At 32.7% G+C, this 16,699-nt stretch overlaps 1 long non-coding RNA gene across 2 annotated transcripts; it reads right to left on the reverse strand.

Moving 5' to 3' along the window:
* Positions 1–6,296: 6,296 nt before the first annotated feature.
* LOC127728176 (uncharacterized) lies at positions 6,297–16,687 on the reverse strand. 2 transcript variants are annotated; one of them, XR_007994010.1, is made up of 3 exons: positions 16,094–16,687; positions 13,439–13,632; positions 6,297–6,730 (listed from the first exon to the last, which is right to left on the reverse strand). It is a non-coding gene; the product is annotated as an uncharacterized LOC127728176 (long non-coding RNA). The 2 variants fall into 2 exon arrangements; XR_007994011.1 differs by lacking the exon at positions 16,094–16,687 and adding an exon at positions 14,752–15,011.
* Between the last annotated feature and the right edge of the window lie 12 nt (positions 16,688–16,699).

The raw sequence follows: 16,699 nt of genomic DNA on the forward strand, positions 1-16,699 counted from the left end.
TTCTTGAACCATGATTGAAAAGGTCGAAAACGCGATTTAAAACTTTCTACAGATATATTTCACAATCGAAAGTTCCAGGTCATTTAATTGATTGCGTAGCATAGAAAGGAAAATGTGAATCAAAACTGATTTGATACTAAATTTATTCCTGCTTTTTTTTTCAACAAAACCACCATTTGGTAAAACAAAAAAAACCATCCTATTACATCCAGTAGGATAATGTGAGTTATGTGGTTTAAAAATAGTATTTTTATAGATAATGTTCTATCAACTCTCGATTTTCCTTTCAAAAGAAGGTCAATGTACTTTTATAATTATGTATGTGTACGTCTAAACAGTAAAAACTCTACGACAGTTCTATCCATTGGATCACCAGTGAAGGTGATACACGGCTGAAAACACATATTATATTCATAATTACTCTAAATATCAGCACAACAATGTTAAATCTGCAAATTTGCAAATTCAAAATTTTGTTCTTCCCTCGCCGGGATTCGAACTCATGCTATTGGGATATCGAGACAACACCGCCTGCACTATGTCCAGCGCTCTAGACCACTCGGCCAAATAGACTGAACTAAAAATTCAGCTTTCGGTGGCCAGTGTTACCTTTCCTCGTCAGTAGAATCTAGAGTTGTAACACAGTGCATGATATATTAGGCATTTAGATGGAATTGATTGCAGATTAGCTAAATTATCTGTCCTAAAGGATCGTAAGATGCAGTCACAGAAATAATTATTTGATAAGTACGTCTAACTCTACGACAGATCCATCCATTGGATCACCAGTGAAGGTGATACACGACTGAAAACACATATTATATATGTATATAAACACATATTATATATATATATATATATATATATATATATATATATATATATATATATATATATATATAAACGCCTCAAAAGTGTACAAAACAACACCAATAATAAAAAAAGGAAACTTTAAATGTAATTATCTATAAATATTTCGGATAACAGATAGCCTTCATCAGTATGATTATGATGTTAAATGAATCATATCAGTCTATTCTGATTTAACTATAACAATCTTGAATTTTATACATTAAATCCGAACACAAAAATGCTTGTACATTTCTAAAATTTCAAAGTTGACGTAGGTTATATAGGTATTTACAACACAGACTGCATAGATATGCTTCTAATAAAAATAGTAATGGGCGATATGAACTTGTACATTTCTAAAATTTTAAAGGTGATATATATCAAAAATATGCATTATATATATCACAGGAAGAACACATTAGTCGTTTCGTCTTTTGCCGTGGTGTTGTCAGTTTCTATTTCACTTATAAGTTTTTGGATATCTCCTCGGTATCTGCTGCTTCTATTTCATACGTCTAGTCTTCATTGCAAAAAATTAGCGAAGACTTGCAACAAATTTTATGAAACACTGTATGTCAAAGGATTTGATAATCAAACATATAAAGTAGGCAAGCATTATATCAAGATGTTTGGACTTATTAAAAGTAAGATTGAAATGCCCGGTGATGAAAATTGATAAACTGCAATTATAAATTTTCCAATACAATCCTACCTGAAATGAAAGTCGTATAAAAATAATTCGAAATGTTCTTATGAATAATGTCCATAACTAGGAAAATAAATAAGCGAATACATTTGAAATACGTTTTTACAATTTTAACTGCATCGGCATAGTATGGGATTGTTTTGTTAGGTGTATTCACATCATGTATAGTCTTTTCCAACTAAAGTAATCATCCTGACCAATATGTATACTGAAATGATTGCCGAAACATTCAAAATATAAAACATTTAGTAATTCTTAAAAAAAGGGGTTCAAACTAAATTACTGGGTAAAAATAAAGTGGTAGGGCCATTTTCCGCATTTATTGGTTGCACTCGCAGGATCAAAAATCTAAAATTTGTCAAATCCTTCATAATTTAGTTGGTAAAGAGTCTATACTAATACTAATAGTTGATGTTTATTTTTTATTACATATTTCAGAAGAGAAAAAAAAGCCATTCAGTACTACATGTTGCTATTAGAGCATTTCGATACAAAATTGCAAATTAACATATTTTGTAAAACTTTAATTGCATCGAAGGATGCCTTGAAATGTGACCAAAATGAAATATTTTGTATCCGAAAGACAATTTATAACTTTACTTCCAGCATGCTTTGGCTTTGGTGACGAATGTTCATCTTACCTACTCAAAATTTGCCAATCTCTGTCACAATTTGCGGTTTTTGGATAGTACGCACATGGAGCTTTGTATTGTTACGTATAACGATTGTAAGACTTTTTGAAAATTGCTTTGGTATGAAATACGTTCAGGTGAACTTGAACTTGACCCTACCTTTTTAATTGAACTGTTATGGCTTCTCTTTGGGATCCTTTTGTAAATCTTTTAAGTTGCCGTAGCTTATCTTGATGAATACATATCTGTTTTCATTTCTTAACCTTTGGCTACTAGTTTAATGCAATTCGGTATACGTTTAATGTTTAATGTTATAAATAGTGCGGAAGGATGTTGGAACGATACCGGGTCGGGTCAAACCAAAAGACTTTAACGTTGGTAATTGCTGCTTCTCTGCTAATTATTATTATAATATAATTATATTAAGGAGTAAGAACAAAGCAAAGACTTGTCTGCCCCAATTAAGAATCGGACACGTCTTCCTGTGGACTGTTACATGCACCTTGTGAACTAGCACGTAAATAAATGTTGTTCAGCGAATCGGTCTTGTGCAAAACAGATTATTTTTCTCATGTCGCCTTATTTGTTCTCGTCTTGAATATGCATTTTTAAAATTTGCCACTGGACGTTAAACAGCCAACCATCATTATCATAATAACCTTATAGTTGTACACAGTATCATATAAATATTATTAATACAATTTGGAAACAATTTTAAATTTCAATTACTAAGCTTAACAATGTAATTATGTTTGGTAATGCTAGATAGAATGGCTCCAGAGAGCGTGTTTTATTATTTTATGGTAAATTTGTCCATTCTGTCAACATCAACCAAATATCAATTATGGTTTTCTTACAAAATTTTGATATTTATTTGTTAGAAAACTTCGTCAGTTGTGTGTAAACCTTATTTAAAAAAAAACCGTATATGCACCTTTAATGCTTACCCACAATATTCCTTTAACGTTCAGTAATGGTCACAAAAAGTGAAAATCAAGACCATCTTGGAACAGTTGAGCTTACTTGGAACAGTTGAGCTTATTTTTTTTATATTAAAACGAGCCAGAATTTCTCTCCAGGCACTCAACAAGTTTATATAAAAATAAGAAAATTTGTGCTGTTATTGCCAATGAGACAAATATCCACCAAAGTTAAAATGAAGTGGATGTAAGCGATGAAAGGCAACCGTATGGCCTTCAACAACGGGGAGAAAAACCCATACCGTATAGTTGGCTATAATAGGCCCAAACATGAAAAATTATACAATTCAATTAAGCCTCAGGCCTAATTTATGACAAAACAATTTACGAAAACCATGCAAATATGACAGACATGAACCAACGACAACCACTGAAATACAGGCTCCCAACATGGGACAGGCACATGTAGAATGTGGCGGGGTTCACCATAAATGCCCAAAGGATCGCAGATTACGCTTCTTTTGAACTTACCAAAAATGAGAAGCTTTTCAGTATAAAATCTATGCTGTTCAGATTATCAAAGAAAATGCAACTAAAGCAAAGATGGCACAACATATGTATTTTTGCAACAACCTAAATTTAAAATATAAAATATAGCTCCTTTTGGGTACCAATTAAGACAACAAAGTAAGAGGGGACTCTGCTATATCAAAATCGCAAATGATCATCATTCACGAAGTTGAGGAAACGGGTACGTTGGAATGGATGATCTCGCGGAATTTTATGACATTTTGCATAACTACAGCATGAGCGACTGCACGTGAACATCGACACTTTCTGAGATTTAGAAGATAAAATGTTCGGAAAATAGTACAAATGTACAGAATACAAGTAAGAATCGTAAAACAGTTCAGCAATTGTGATTTAAAACTTGTTTTTTTTCTTGAAATCCTGTCCTACGAATTTTCTTTAAAAATGATGTTATTGCTACTGGAATTTCCGTTTCATTGATATAAAATTTACAGGTCACCGCATTCGTTTTTTGAAAATGAATACTGGTAGTTGAATCTTTTATAAAGCATCGAAAAATCGCCTAAAAGGCAAAAAGAAAGATGAAGTAGCTGGTTATGTTATTTTTCGACGTTTAAAGATATTACAGAGACTTGGATGATTTATACAGCAAAAAAACGAATTCGGTGACCCCCTTTAACTTTCAAATTTATAAAACAGAAATTTAAGTGGCAATAACTTATCAATTTTAGAGAAAATTCGTAGGACAAGTTTTGAGAAAAGGTAATTTAAAGTCAATGTTTTCAATATTTTTCTATATTTACGTACATCCAAGAGTTCCAAATGGTGAAGTTGAAGTCATCCCTTCGTAAATTTTACGGACGCCATCACGAGTTGGTTGACCGTTATGGAATAACCGTTTCACAGATGATATCGGAAATGTTCTTTATGTCGTAACTACAATACCCCGGCTCCTTTTCACGAATGTGACTTACCGAATTAGACTATTTACCGGATTTGTAATAACATAAGCAACACGACGGGTGCCACATGTGGAGCAGGATCTGCTTACCCTTCCGGAGCACCTGAGATCACCCCCAGTTTTTGGTGGGGTTCGTGTTGCTTAGTCTTTGGTTTTCTATGTTGTGTCATCTGTACTATTATTTGTCTGTTTGTCTTTTTATTTTTGGCCATGGCGTTGTCAGTTTGTTTTCGATCTATGAGTTTGACTGTCCCTCTGGTATCTTTCGTCCCTCTTCTATACATTTGTACTCCTTTCTACAAAATATATTCAATTTGCTATATACTAGTATCCGAAAGTATATTATTTTCCGATATTCATATGCAGTTCCACATGATTAAATTGTTTGTAAATTTTCCCTGTATCTATTATAGTTTCTACAAAAACACAAAAAAAATGAATAAAATAATTCGCCTATAATGGGTCAATTGACTGAAGTCCATGTACTTACTTGTAGATCATATTTTGTTGAAAAGACTTTTACTATGGAAAGATTTTCTTGATCTACTATATTAGTTTTCTAAAAAAAAATGCAAACAGGCAAAAAATCATCATTTAAAGGCAATAACTCTATAAGGGGTCATTTGACGATTTCTGCCAAATTGACTTATTTGTAGATCTTACATTTTAATTCTTTAAATTTCTCTTTAACTATTAATGTTTTCAACATAATAACAGAAATGTCATAAGGAACATGCAGGTAAATTTTGGTATAATTTGGCCTAGTAGTTCCAGAGGAAAAGATTTTTTTTAAAGTTTACAACAAAATTTAGTGAAATATGTCTTTCAAGGGCAATAACTCCTTTAGGGGTCATTTGACGATTTCTGCCAAGTTGACTTATATGTAGATATTATTGTTCTGGACATTTTCAGTTAAAATTTCTATCTGATATAGTTTTCAAGATAATAACAAAAACTGCAAATTTTGCAAAACAAATGACATTTCAGGGGCAATAACTCAAAAAAGGGTTGTCTAAATTCCGCAGGAGATAGGCCTTGACCTACTGACCAATATCACCCATGTCAGATTTGCATTAACTGCTTAGTTTTTGAGATATTAGCCGAAAACTTGGGAATTTACCAAAATTTGACATTTTAGGGGCAATAACTTCAAAATGAATAAACACTGGACACTTTTAATTTGCAAAACACTCATTTGCAAATCCGCCGCCGCCTCTCCTTAGAGCTACAGTGTCGTGTATATAACCAAAATGTGCGGAATTACATGGGATTCAATAAATTCATTGCTTTTCTGCTGTTATTATTATATCTATTTTGTAATTTGATTTAGAAAAACATGGGATTTTCAATATCCCATGGGATAAGGCAAATCCCATGGGATTGACCATTATCCCATGGGATTTTGGTTAAATCCCATAGGATTTTTTTGGGTCCCATGGGATAATTGTAGTCCCATGGGATATTTGTTGTCCCATGGGACAAAAAAAATCCCATGGGACTATAATTATCCCATGGGATTTTTAATATCCCATGGGACAAAATAAAATCCTATGATTCAAATTATAAATATACAGTAAATAAATGTGTATGTTACAATGAATTCTGTTTGGTAGTAAATTGTTTTAAGATGAATCTTTTTAGTTGAATATCTTTTTTTTTCTTGGAAATGTTAATACAATTATATTGTTCTATAACTGTTCAAAACTAAACTTTTAAACAACAAAGCAGATAATGTAAGTATCAATATATATTTATTTATGAATTCTAGAATACTTTTTTGAAACACAATTTTTTCCCATTTGAAATCAATGAAAACTCTTTTAATAGGCTTAACATACTAGTAGCTTTTTACATAAATCTATTTTTTTTCAGGATATCCCTCCACCCAAAAAATTAATAGTTTCTTATCATCCAGCATTGTGTGATTGTAATGTATAGTCCACTTTTTTGCCATTCAGCACAGAACATTGTCATTATTGTGGTTTTAATATCTTTAGATATTTAATAGAACTTCAATTCATTGGCTGAGTGATGAAAATAATAACTGATCTGACTTTTGTCTTTGAATTTATTTTGGTCTTGTTTCTGTGTTTTCTCCTTTTATTCTCAGTGATGAATTTCAATCCTTCTGAAAAAGAACCAATAAAATCCGAAGTTATGGATAATAAAAAATTGTTTGCATACATGTAGCAAGAACATATGATTTTCAATAAAAATAGCTATGCGGTATGGATTTTACTGATTGTTGAAGGTTGTCCAGTGTCATCAGTTGCTAACCTCCTACATCCTTTGGTCTCTGATGGAAAGTTGTCAAATTAGCAATATACCACATCTTCCTATTCTAATTAAGGAATGACTGTAATATTTTTTCTGTCTATGAAGAAATAACATAAAATGTGGTGCACACTGAATAACCCTCGTAGCGAGTTATTCTAAAGTGTGCACCACATTTTTTATGTTTTTTCGAATAGACAGAAAAAATATTACAGTCATTTCTTATAATTTAATTCTAAATTCCATTTTAAACCGCCCGAGTAAACCATGAAAAAACGTTGATGACGTCACGGTCACATGACAAAATTATGTCTATGAGCTGATAAACAAAACAACGTCAGCCAATTAGAAGACGCGTTACATCCAAAATTAAATTATTATTATATAACAATCAATTTATGTATTCTTCTTTATAACATTTGGGTATTTTCCCCAGTTATATATATATAGATCAATGTTAAAACTTTAGGCAATTACAATAAAATTCCATTTTTCACAAGAATTTGCAATATATTATACAGAAAGCCAACAATAGAAACAGCACTTCTTTAAGCTTCTGAAGTTCTGAAAGAGTTCCACTTGTGTTTTATTTCAATTAGAAAATACATTGAACTCTTTGGACATGTTGGAAATTATAACATTGATACAAAAAATTATATTGTTTTTTTTTTCTTATTTTTGTGTTGTTCGGTTGCTGTCTCATTTTTATATATGGTTATACATATATCCTAAATCTTCTTTTTTATATACTTAATCATTAATACACAATGTAGTAAAAATGGGATATTTTTTATTTTGATAATCTCAAAACATTATTATTCTATCAAATAACTTATTTCCAAGTTCACAAAACACCAATGTGTCAGATATTAATTTTAAGACATGTATAAACATGATCAACAAGCAGTTGAAACAAGGAATTATTTGGATCTGGAATAATTTTGAATTCTGGAAAATTGATGAGTAATTTATAACAGAAACTAAATAGGGTTAGCCATGCACGCATGGCTAAGGGGGGTTAGTTAGTTCATACTGAAAAGATAGTGAAATTAAAATTAACCTTAGCCATGTGCGCATGGCTAACCCTATTTAGTTGGGTTAGTTTTCATCATACATTTCTAATCAATTTTCCAGAAGTCATAATTATTCCAGATTCAAATAATTCCTTGTTTTGACAGGATGTCATGCAAAAATCTCACTAATATTAAACTTTCACAAAAACTCCATACTCAGCGAGTACTATTAAAGTTCTTAGTACAGGACAAATTCCTAGTACAGGACACAATGCCTGGCAAACACTAGCATGTGTCAATGTCTAGTCAATCATGTAATCAGGCTCAAAATCTTAGTTTGGCACTGAATTTAAAAATTCACCACATAATGCACATGTGTATGAAATTCAACTTCATGGTAAGCTATGTACCTTAACCTAAAACTTTAACCTAAGAATGTACTATAATTTCACATTATGACATTTCTATGTTCAGTGATCCATAAAATCAGGGTAAAAACAGTAAATGTGGTGTTTAATGTATACACAAGAGTGCACATGCTGAAATGTTGCGCCTTCTTTACTAATCATTGATATCATGTTGATAGTCCTAAATATAAAGCTTTACTACAACTATCACATAAACTCAACATGATCCAAGAAAATGAATTCAAGGTCATATAAACCTGACAAGAAATATATGCACACCTTACAATCATTCAAATTACTAAACAGTCAGGGGCATTACTTAAATAAGTAACAATTAAAATTACCTATACAAGTAATGTTGAAAACGAGGCTATTTTAAATATTACTTATATAAGTAACTTTTCTGAATATTATTTTTATAGGTGTCCAATTATACAGATTTTAGTAGCTTTAACAAATTTTCACAGTCATCTGGTTATTTTTCCCATGAAATATAAAATCTAATCCTTCTGAAACACAAATTAACTTTCTGACGCACTTATCTTTCATACTGACGCTTCTGGGTCAAAGATTGGTCTCATGGGACTATTAAATTATCATTTTCCTCCAAAATCTTGAAGGTAGACTGATATAAATAGATAGATACTTGTGAATTAATTAAGACTTGAAGTTATTTATAACTTGTAACCAAAATCAATTACATATGTTCCTTTAATAAGTGTTATTACTATTTTTTTCAAAAATGTATAAAATAACTTATTCAAGTAATATTTTTGTCATTATTTTTAAAGTAACCCTTTATCTCTATACTCCTCTCAAATCTAATAAATTCTTTATTTTATGATATAAAATGATGTAAAAATTCATGAAAACTACATTTAGTCTATGCTTCTATTGAAATTTAAAATAACTCTATTAAGTAATTTTATTATTTTTAAAAACAAAAATTACTTATATAAGTAACTTAAAAAAAATAACTTGTTTAAGTAACGCCCCTGACTGCTAAATACAGTTGAACTACCGGTATTGCTTATAGTTTCTAAGAAGCAGACTTAACCAAGAAAACTAAACATTGACCAATGAACCATGGAAATGAGGTGAAGATCAGATGAACCATGCCAGGCAGACATGTACAGCTTACAATCCTTCCATACAACACATATAGTTGACCTATTGCTTATAGATTAAGAAAAACAGACCAAAACACAAAAACTTAACACTGAGCAATGAACCGTGAAAATAAGGTCAAGGTCAAATTAAACCTGCAGGACTGACATGTACATCATAAAATGTTTCCATACACCAAATATAGTTGACCTATTGCATTTAGTATTAGAAAAAAAGACCAAAACTCAAAAATTTAACTTTGACTACTGAACCATGAAAATGAGGTTATGGTCAGATGACACCTGCCAGCTAGACATGTACACCTTACAATCATTCCATACACCAAATATAGTAGACCTATTGCATACAGTTTAAGAAAAAACAGACCAAAACACAAAAACTTAACTATAACCAATGAACCATGAAAATGAGGTCAAGGTCAGATGACACCTGCCAGTTGGTCATGTACACCTTACAGTCCTTCCATACACCGAATATACTAGACCTATTGCTTATAGTATCTGAGATATGGACTTGACCACCAAAACTTAACCTTAAATATAAAAAAGAAGATGTGGTATGATTGCCAATGAGACAACAACTCTCCACAAGAGACCAAATGACACAGAAATTAACAACTATAGGTCACCGCATGGCCTTCAACAATGAGCAAAGCCCATACCGCACAGTCAGCTATAAAAGGCCCCGAAATGACAATGTAAAACAATTCAAACGAAAAACTAACGGCTTATTTATGTACAAAAAATGAACGAAAAACAAATATGTAACACATAAACAAACGACAACCACTGATTTACAGGCTCCTGACTTGGGACAGGCACATACATACAGAATGTGGCGGGGTTAAACATGTTAGCGGGATCCAAACCCTCCCCCTAACCTGGGACAGTGGTGTAACAGTACAACATAAGAACGAACAATAATAAAATGCTCCGCTGAGGCGCAGCTTGATACGACCGCAGAGGTCGAACCCTGAACAGTTGGGGCAAGTATGGACACAACATTCAAGCTTGATACAGCTCTGAATTTGGATTGTGATTAAATATTTGACACAGAATGAATGTGGTCTAAGAAGTTAAAAAATTTTAATTTACCTATTCAAACCATATCATTATTATTTGCTTTTATATATAAATCAGAAATAACCAATTTAAAATGGAAAATTTTAAAGAAAAAAAAAAGGAAAAAAAATCCCCCCCCCAAAATTTTTTGAACCCCCTTATGATTCATCACCCCAAAACTCAATAACAGCCTTCCCTTTGTGGTATGGTACCTTGTAGTACAATTTCAGAAAGATCCATACACTTACACTTAAGTTATTGTCATGAAACTAGAAAAATGCTTGTTTTTTGGCCCCTAATTCCTAAAATTTTGAGGCAATTACCCCCCAAAATCAATCCCAGCATTCCCTTCGTGATATGGAACCTTGTGGTACAATGTCAGAGAGATCCATACACTAACACACAAGTTATGTCTGGAAGTTACAAAAATGCTTATTTTTGGCCCCTAATTCCTTAACTGTTGGTACCATAACCCCCAAAATCAATCCCAACCTTTCTTTTGTGGTATTGAACCTAATGGTAAAATTTCATAGAGATCCATTCACTTAAACTAAAGTTAGAGTGCAAAAACCAATGTGTCTTCGGACGACAACGATGCCAACGTCATACCAATATACGACCGCAAAATTTTTATTGTGGTCGTATAAAAATCAGTTGAAAGAGGCTTAACTCATCAGATGGATAAAAATACAAATACTACAAATACAAGTGGACGTGGCCGGGTACTTGTACATCCGAACAACAAAAAGACACTAAGTACAGATCTGAGAGTACTCGCAGTTACTGACAGCTAGTACAAAGCCACTAACAACTAATAAAAAAAATCATGCATCTAAGACTAAGTTCTTGTTCACTGATCTATGAAATGAGGTCTAGGTCAAGTGAAAACTCTCTGACGAGCATGAGGACCTTGCAAGGTACGCACATACCAAATATAGTTATCCTATTACTCATAATATGAGAGAAATTAACATTACAAAAAATCTGAACTTTTTTTTCAAGTAGTCACTGAACCATGAAAATGAGGTCAAGGACAATGGACATGTTTCAGACAGAATTTGTATCATGAGGCATCTATATACAAAGTATGAAGCATCCAGGTCTTCCACCTTCTAAAATATAAAGCTTTTTGGAAGTTAGCTAACGCCCACGGGGGGGGTCTCAACATGGGATTTTGGGTACAGTTGTGCAGCTGGAATTTAAAAAACACCCCCAATTCATATATTGAATAATTGTGAAATCCCTACCTATACATATATTTCACAGCGAAATCATAACCCATTAAGTGAAGATCGTTGCACAACAAACTGAAAAATTATGACCCATTGATATATTTCCTCGGTAAAATTGCACCCCATTGATATATTTGATGCATCAAAAAAGGGACCCTTCCAGCGGCACATATGTATATACCTTAATATAGGAAGAGCCCCCCCCCCCGTGCTAACCCCACCGCCGTAGCCGCCACCGGATCACTATCCCTATGTCGAGCTTTCTGCGACAAAAGTTGCAGGCTCGACAAAAATACATGAACATTTTAAAGTACTAAATTTTGAGTATATACATGTAAAACCACAAGTTACTAACTGAAGTTCATGGTGAACTGTAACCAACTGGAGGCTGTGTCGCTCACCTTGGTTTATGTGCATATTAAACAAAGGACACAGATGGATTCATGACAAAATTGTGTTTTGGTGATGATGTGTTTGTAGATCTTACTTTACTGAACATTCTTGCTCCTTACTATTTTCTCTATCTTTAATGAACTTGGCCCGCTAGTGACAGTGGAAAATATTTTGTAAAAATTTACAAAAATTTACAAAATTTATGAAAATTGTAAAAAATTGACTATAAAGGGCAATAACTCCTTAAGGGGTCAATTGACAATTTTGGTCATGTTGACTTATTTGTAGATCTAACTTTGCTGTACATTATTGCTGTTTACAGTTTATCTCTATCTATATTAATATTCAAGATAATAACCAAAAGCTGCAAAATTTTCCTAAAATTACCAATTCAGGGGCAGCAACCCAACAACGTGTTGCCTGATTGGTCTGTAAATTTCAGGGCAGATAGATCTTGACCTAATGAACAATTTTATCCTCATCAGATTTGCTCTAAATGCTTTGGTTTCAGAGATATGAGCCAAAAACTGCATTTTACCCTAGGCCGGCCTATGTACTAATTTTTTAGCCATGTCAGCCATCTTGGTTCGCGGGCGGAGTCATCGGACACATTTTTAAAACTAAATACCCTAATGATGATTGTGGACAAGTTTGGTTAAATTTGTCTTAGAAGTTTCAGAGGAGAAGATTTTTGTAAAAGATTACAAAAATTTACGAAAAATGGTTAAAAATTTACTATAAAGAGCAATAACTCCTTAAGGGGTCAACTGACCATTTTGATCAAGTTGACTTATTTGTAGATCTTACATTGCTGAACATTATTGCTGTTTACAGTTTATCTCTATCTATAATAATATTCAAGATAATAACCAAAAACGGCAAAATTTCCTTAAAATTACCAATTCAGGGGCAGCAACCCAACGACGGTAGATCTTGACCTGATAAACAATTTTACCCCATGTCAGATTTACTCTAAATGCTTTGGTTTCAGAGATATAAGCCAAAATCTATATTTTACCCCTATGTTCTATTTTTAGCCATGGCGGCCATCTTGGTTGGTTGGCTGGGTCACCGGACACATTTTTTAAACTAGATACCCTAATAATGATTGTGGCCAAGTTTGGTCAAATTTGGCCCAGTAGTTTCAGAGGAGAAGATTTTTGTAAAAGTAAACGAAGACGGACGACGACGACGGACGACGGACGCCAATTGATGAGAAAAGCTCACTTGGCCCTTTGGGCCAGGTGAGCTAAAAACTTTAAGTGAATACAATTTAGAGAAAGACAGATGGATGCACAAACACTATCATAACAGAGCATAAAACTTACCAAACAAGATGTTTTACATTTATCCTTCAGAAGCAGGAAAACTGAAGTGTTTCTTTTCTTTCTCTGCCCTCCATGATATAAACTCCAAATTCATTCATGCAAAATATGAAAATCTGCAAAAGTAGGACCTTGTACCGCAGCTTATCCACATTTTGACTTTTGAACTGCATTGTTCTTTTCATCTTGCTGGCAACCTAAACATAAAAAAAAATGATAAACACATAATTCTGGATTAACTTTGTGTATTTATTTTTGTTGGTACAAACAATTTTTTCCAACTTTAAACTAAATCTGCCTCTGCTTTAAAAAACAACTGAAAACCATGTATTTATCTTAATTGAAAACAATTTCTTGAGTTTTTCTCATTTGTATCACCCTGTTATTATATATAAATTTTATTTTTGTCCCTTTTTAAAAATAGGAATGGTTTAAATTCCTCAATAATCATGATAATCTAGTCAGTCAATTAAAAATGTATGAATAAATTATTCAACCTGTATACTATTAATATCAATATATTTCATTTTTGATAAAAACTAGGCTCTGTGTTGAAGACCATACCTTGACCTACAATGGTTTACTTTTATAAATTGTGTGACTTGGATGGAGAGTTGTCTCATTGGCACTCATACCACATCTTCCTATATCTACAAACAGATTCTATGGGCGAGCAGACATTATACCATGGAGGTGGTTTTAAAAAAAGCATACGACTTAGATGTACCATAAGCATGGAAAAACAATTCAGCAGTCAGTTTCACAAAAAAACTTACAAATAATATTGATAGTAATTAAGTCATGTACAATACAGTATACTTACGATAAATTGTAAGTTTTTTTTTTTGTAAAACCGACTCAAGAATACTTATAATCAATCTTAGTTGTAAGTATTAAGTATTATTCATATTTTGGATAATTTGTTGGTTTATTTTATGAATATACAGGTGGCAGATCCAGAACTTTTCATAAGGGAGGGCCGGCTCCAGTCATGCTTCAGTGATCCCTATATAATCAACCAAATTTTTCCCAAGAAAGCCCTCCCCCCCCCCCCTCCCCCCCGGATCAGCCTATGATATATGTTTATATATCTCTCTGATATGCCATTTCAAATCAAATGTGTATTAAATAAAACTTTACACTAGAAAAGTAATGGATAGTTACTCATTTGGGAAACTTACAAGTTCACAGCATGCCGGTGCCTGTGACTGTGTTCAAAGTGGTGGGTTTTCACCCTCGTTGTATTGCGGAATAACGATTTAGGCAAATTGAGAAAAACATCATGTCTGTGGTTGATAATAGTGTGTTTTCTATACCTTCTTATTTAATATTTTTCCAATTTTGAGTACTGACGGCAAGTGTTGTGACCAATGTCTTGAGACCAATGTGCTATTTACAAGTGCGATCGAGAAATGCAGGGGAAAGAAACTTATCAATTGTGTTTATTCTTAAGACAAAACTGAGCCGCCGTAAAAATGAACCGTGTCGAGGAGGTTACTGACACGTAATAGGGCAGAGACATATTTACACATATGTGTATATATGTCTCTGTAATAGGGTCATCCCTCGAGAACATTAACTATAGTACATTGATAGTTTACTATGCAGTCATGCAGTATCCAGAAAAAAAAACCGTATGGATGCTTAGTGGTTTCGGCTGACTACTAATACGTGCACTTTGTCTAAAAAATATCCCGGCAGCGTTAAAGTTAAGCTTTCGGTAGTTTATTTTATCCTATTTCTGTCTAAATACATTATTTATCACAAAACAAAAACTTGCTAAATATTTTTTTATGAAGTCCTCACCAGTTGCGGACCCAACAAATGTCATAAGGAGGCACTAACTGTCATGCATAAAGAGGGGGCCCGCTTCAGTGATTCTCTAAATAATCAACCATTTTTTTTTCAAAAAAGGGGCGGTCCCCCATGCCCTCACCTTAATCCACCTCTAAACCCTTCCCACTTCGTATCCTTGAATTCAGATTCAAGATCTCTCTGACTAAAGTAAGTAAGTAAGTCACATTTGCTTATATCAGGTTTTTGAATTGAACTGGCGGATAGTTGTTTCATTACCAATCGTACCACACCTCCTTATTTGTATATATACGAAAGCTTTATTCATATTTTTTGGTGTATTGATGAATGTGTAAAGATGCAGCAATTGTAATACATTTTAAAATACAGCACAAGAGATGCAGATTATATAAAACCAATCTCACTATACAAATCCTTGATAAGACTTATAAGTCGAAGACATACTGACAAACGCCATGGCAAAAACTTAAAAACGACCAAATGACGTACAACAGTCTATAAAACTTGACTATAGCATTTAAAACACATAAGAAGCACCCAGACAGCCAAACAGAAATTAAAAGAATAAATAATTTGTTAAGATTTTCAACTAGGCCTACAGCTATATTTTCTTATCGTGTAACAGTAGGCTAAACATAGGTTCTGGTATTATGTGATAAGTCATTTTTTCATGCAGACCTAGTTTTATTGATACCTTGAACTTAAAGTGGTTTTATGCATATCAGCCCAGATTGTGTGTGTAATTTTATTGAACAATTCAACAATACACGTTCTAAACAGGTTAAATTCAATTTAAAAATTTACAAATTCAGATCTACTGGCATTCAACACCCAATTACTTACTTGCTGTATATTGCTAACTTTGATTGTATATTGTCAATCCCTCCACATCGTGAATACGCCATGCGAGGTGTTGGATAAGTTTGATACAGGGTGGCGGCTTCGAAGCGTAGAAAAAAATCCAGGTGAATGAAAGTGTAAAATTTTGTTGTTGAAAGTTTAAGTACTAAATTCCTAAATTTGTACTTTACTCCGTTCTACGGGTAACATGGTTGTTTGATATGAAAATAGGATAAAAAGCATCCGGAAAAATTAATTATCACGTTATAAGTATTCGTAAATGGATATGAAAAAACTTAACAAGGAATAAGTATTGGTAAACGGACAGAAAGTCGCAGGACAAAGGTTTAAATTAATTATTTTACAATTGTTTAAATATATGAGAGAAAGTTCTTGACGAATTGATTTTATTTATAGATAAATGTATTTAGTTGAGGAAATGATTAATTCGCCTTCAAATAGTTTTTTTTATCAATAACTTATAAAAAGGAGATATTTTTGACAGCATGACTTCAGTTAATTACCAAACCACTTTGGCAGATTGTTTTCTTAACAATCATTGTTCATATTAATATTCAAAAATAAATTTTGTTTACAACTCCGTTTACT

The sequence above is a fragment of the Mytilus californianus genome, unplaced genomic scaffold (assembly GCF_021869535.1).
Source record: "Mytilus californianus isolate M0D057914Y unplaced genomic scaffold, xbMytCali1.0.p SCAF_2, whole genome shotgun sequence".
Taxonomy (NCBI): Eukaryota; Metazoa; Mollusca; class Bivalvia; order Mytilida; family Mytilidae; genus Mytilus; species Mytilus californianus.